Below are 5426 nucleotides of genomic sequence, written 5' to 3' on the forward strand. Positions count from 1 at the left end.
TACACCTGTTCTTGAAAATCCGATTTAAAAAATGAAGAACTCTGGATGGCAATATTAGTCAAAAATTATTATATTCATATAATACTAGCTTACATACAACTTAAATTTGTAGCATCATAGGAGCATAGATGTTAAATCAATGGAGTGCGAGAATTACCAGAATTGTCGAATTTGTCCTACGCTCCAAACAGGAAAAAAGGGGGGAGGGGGGGGGGGAATGGTCACTGGGTGGTTATAATGTCCTCGGAGGTTTATATATACGTAATCACACGCCCATATAGATAGCTAAATTAAGCAACAATAACGAATGAAATACATGAACTAGAAATATGTGATGCGTTCAGTAAAGCATACATTCTGGAAGTACACATCCTTCAGTTACACCGTTTGAAAAAGGATATTACAGGAAAATCTTATGATCCGACAATATCGACATTTTGAGAAACAAGTTTTGTTTTGCTGGCTTCTGGTTCCCTCTCAGCAGTGTTGCCACAACGCCGAGATATTAACCTTGCGGAGGGTATCATGGATTGCCAGTCTACTCAATCTTGCCAGATTGACAAAACAAAACTCGACTTCTTGAAAAAAAAAAAAAAAAAAAAATTCTTGCAAAAGCAAATGAACATGTACTTTCACAAAAAACAACAAAAATGGTCTTCCACAAGGGGCACTTCCACAAGGGGCACTGACAAAAGTAAACTAAGAGAAAAACAAAAAGGCTCCTTCTGCATGCTCAATATGTAATAACACATAAGAAAGATATCTGCAAAAAAGAGAAAAAATAAAAAGGCTCATTCTGAATGCTTGGGGTCGTCATCTGGATGCAGACCTGTGACGGCGGCGTCAACACAATAAAAGATTTCTGTAAAAAATAATAATAATAATAAAAAAATAAATAAAGAGGCTCTCCCCGTATGCTTGGCACCGTCAAAAAAAAGAAAAAAAAAATTGTAAAAAAGATAAAAAATTCAAAGCCTCCTCCTGCATAATCGGCGCCATCCGGGCTGGTAGATCTCTGACGTCGGCGGCGATGTCTTCTGGCCGTCCTGCTGCAGCTCGTACTCTCTCCCTCTCCTGCATCTGCAAGTCTGACATCAGGCTGGGCGGGATATTCCATCCAAGGTACTTCAAGAGGCCTCCCTGCGAAAAAACAAAATTGTGTTCGAGGGCAACAAGGCTGCACCTGCTCGAAACTTGCAAACTTGCCCTTCGAACACTTACACCAAACTTTTAGAATGAAGGGACTCGTTGGCGTTCTGGGTGTACCCTGAAAGACACCTAGTCAGATCATATTTGGTTAGGTCCACGTAAACAGCTCGGATCTCCTGCAGTGCCGCTTGCGGAACGGATCTGAGAAAAAGATTCTCGTGGGAATGAGCACGAGGAGCCGCTCCTGCTGTCCTTGCAGAGTTGTAGAAACACCAACTGTCACGGCCCTCGGGACAGTGCTGCTGCTGCGGCCTGATATCTGTGGAGGAATCATGGTAAAAGGGCGCAAGGGTATTCTTTCGCATCATCCCCACATCTGTGTTGACGGACCGCATCAAACCTATAGAATATAGAACTTTGATAAGGCATCAATATTCTTCTTAGTCAAGCAACAGGGAACGACGTACAACTCGGCCTGAGCGTGTAGTGACTGACGTCTCTTGCCGACATAGTTGTGGCACTCGTACTTCTTGACCTCCTTGTCGACGTCATAGATGAACCTGACACTCCTGTAGGCAGAAGAATCTCTATCACCTACAAAAAACGCAAGACTGCTCCTGTGTTAGCCTCCACGACGAACGCCAAACCAACATGGCTGCGATGTCCGCGGGTCTTCCAAGCACAGTCGAACGAAACGATGACATCTGAAGTTCCATCGGCATCAGGAGCTACATTCCCTTGGGTCCTGTAAACCCCTTCACTCTCTGGCGGGTGCACTGCATCCTGTCATTAAAAAAAGTTCTGCCTTTCCATACAGATAGTTAGCATAAGCACATTACCTGTGCTTGCTGATGACACTGCTCCCATCTGTACTGGCTACCTTGCAACAACCGGCATAACCGTCATCATTAGTACACCTGCATCGCCGTCGTAACGCTGCCACGGACATCATCTGTAAGATCAAACGATTCCTCAGCCGTGCGGGAGACCTCACCTCACTGACCGCACAGCAAGACGAAAACCTGGACAGAATCTACGACACGGCTGGAAAGCTGCACTCGCCCCAAGCAGATGGAACAGAAAACCGCCTGCAGCAAATCTGATCAGAAAGACGGTGCACTGCAGCATCCGGATCGACCGTGTCACACACCGTTACATCTGCAAAGAGACGCTTACGTAGCTCGACAGTAGATAGTCCTCTTTCAGCCTCAGCACCGATGGCCAGTTCGTCTGAAAGAGAACTGCTCGACGTGACACTGCTCTCCGAAATCTGCGCAACCTGCAGCTCCTGTGGGGAGAAAACATTACAAGACACTGGAGACTCGCCGCGGGAGGTTGATGGCGCTGGTGACTCGCCGCCTGAGGTCAATAGCTCCGACAAGCTGGAAGGAGAGGGTAAAGGCAGCGACCTTGCATGCGAGGTCGAAGCCACGGGCGACCTGGCATACGAGGCCGACGGCACCGGCGAGGTCACACGCGCCGGCGGGGCTGCAGTGGCTTCACCGGGTGTCGAGGACACCGGTGACCTGGAACGCAAGCGATTATGAGGATCCTATCTAACTGCAAGCATCCGCCTAATGCCCTCCTTCCTCTTCGAGCAACCTGTAATGGAGATCTTGCGAGGCATCCTGAAAGAAAAGTAAGTAATTAACTGATTCCTGAAAAAAGACAGAAAAGGTTAACTGAGAGCACGGTGAAACAGCGACCAGCAACGGCGACCAATGCTATGACGCTGTTCAGTAAATCGCATCATCATGACAGGTGCTAATTCTGAATTAATACCTTCCTATAATTCTGTTATCAATTATTCCTTGCGTGTTTTGTATAATGTCAGCTAACACACTCATCATGTATTTTCACCGTATAGCAGAAAACGTAATATCATTTAAACAATGATTATTAAGGAAATAAAAATTGTGGGAGGCTTGGGTAACTGACAACTTTACCTCGAAGTAACTGAATTCGCCAAATGAGAGGAAAAAACAAGTGGTTTCCCATCTGTAGCCCTCGCATGTCACACTTTTACCCTATTTATCATTTATTCCAGATAAACTGTATTCTTTTATTTTTGTCTTAAATATTTCATACTCAGTTATCATACTAATCAATGTCTAAACTACACCATATTAACAGAAGGCCTCGGTGCAACAAATATTCCATGTGCACATAAATCCAGATCTGTCAACTTACTAATCTGTATTTTTTTATTTATAAAATATTATCTTTTTCATGAAGTGCATTGAAGTTAGGTATAACAAAATTATGGGCATTTTCGAACTGCCCATAGTGTTACGATAGAATAGCATAGGTGTTAAATGATAGGAAATACTAACTGGTTGTTTATCGCCTCCCGTCACTAATTTTGCACTTTTAGCATACTTTTAAAAGATAACGTCTGATCTTTTATTTTTGGTCGCACATAATTAATACCTGGTTAATGGTTAATGGTTAAAAGCAAAATAAGTGTGCTAGACATCTAAGGTCATGTAGCACTATAGTAAATGGTAGTGAAGGGTGGTTGAGTTAGTGATAAGTTATCAAAGCTGGGCAAAGGAATTGACGAGTAAATGGGTTAAGGTCGGGTAAGGTAATATATAGGGGTTAGATCAATGTATATGCATTTGAGAAATGAAAACAGGTTGTCAAAGCAGAAAGTGTGAGAAGCTGTGGGAGGGATCACGAAAAATCGGTCCCATTTGGCTGGGCTAAATAGAGTATTTAAGAATTTTGTAGAGATGGGGCTAGTAGAAGGACGGGGGCGTGTGGAAGAGGGAGTAGTGTTGAGGAAGGTAGTGTTATGGGGAGGTGGACAATAAGGTTGTAAGGTAGTAATAAGGGAGGATGGGGTAGTTGATGAAGAAGGTTGTGGGGGTATAGTTGTTGAAGTTGAGCATGTTGGGAGAGTAGAAATGTCTCCTGGGGTGTTGATTAGGGTGGATACTGTACCAGTAGGCATTGAGGAGGGGGTATTAGTTGTAGTGTTCAAAGCCGTGGTCAAAGGAGAGCCTGGGGTCAGGGAATCGGGCGAGTTTGAATTGGTGGAGCTATTTGATGAAGAGGCAAGCCTCATTGCCTCTAATAATGGTATGGTATGGTTAATGATTAATGGTTAATGGTTAAAAGCAAAATAAATGTGCTATCTAATAATGGTATAAAATCTTCATTGTTGGCCATGATAAGCCTGGAGTATGTTGGGGAGAGAAACGGTCCACCCCTCAGGGTCCCTTGAGGGGTAAGGGCTAGACAACTAAAGCAGGGGAATACCGTGCCCATGGCTCCCTCAGGCCGTCCAGGACTGGCACAAAGTCAGCCTTTCATCCTTTCAGCACGGCTCTTACACCTTAGGAAGTGGATAGTAGAAGGGATTGGTGAAGGGACAGATACGACAAAGTAGGAGGGGGGAAAAAAAGACCATGCAAATTTGTTGAGTCGAGGGCTGAGTCCCAAGGTTGTGGAGTTCCCCAACATTGGGTCCCAGTCTCCGCCTCATAAACCCCCCCACGACAACAACGGGCAAGGGATTGGGGGGGAATTAATACATGAGGTAAAATTAAATAATGTCTAGGCTACAACATATTACCAGCAAGTCACAGAGTAAATATACCCAAACGCGTAATGTTATATGCGATTTTTTTTTTTTTTTTTTTTTTTGCGAATTATTTCACTATAAATCAATGTGATTTCACATGTAGTATTTAAACATTCGTTAGACATTCTCGAACTGATATTGGTATGTAATGTTATTATTAAACGCCGCATGTATGTTGGAAAAAAAAAACTACATGTAGGTGTTTGCTGTGTAAAGGGATGGAAATCCTGGATCACCTCATGTTTCGGAACAAAACGTCTACCCTTTTATTTTTGGTCACACGTATTTTATGTATGTCATACTTATTACTTAATGTCTAGACTACAACATATTGCCAGGAAATCCCAAAGCAAGCCGTAATTCATGGGTAAGTATACACAAACGCGTTATGTTATATGCGATTTTTTTTTTTCTTCAAATATCTAATTATAAATCAATACGATTCCATCAAATGTATTCATTTGTAGTATCTAAACATTTGTTATACATTCGCGAACTGATAGTGGTATGTAATGTCGCTTTTAAACGCCGCATGCATGTTTGGTATAAGCAAAAGTAGACCTATGTGTAGATATGTAGAAGGGCGGAAATCCCATTTCTCGTTATGGCGTTTATGCCCCCGTTACACCTAGAAATAACCCGAGGAGGTGTCTAATATTCGATCTTAGTTCCCCACACATTTCCGATT

The sequence above is a fragment of the Penaeus chinensis genome, chromosome 31 (genome assembly GCF_019202785.1).
Source record: "Penaeus chinensis breed Huanghai No. 1 chromosome 31, ASM1920278v2, whole genome shotgun sequence".
Taxonomy (NCBI): Eukaryota; Metazoa; Arthropoda; class Malacostraca; order Decapoda; family Penaeidae; genus Penaeus; species Penaeus chinensis.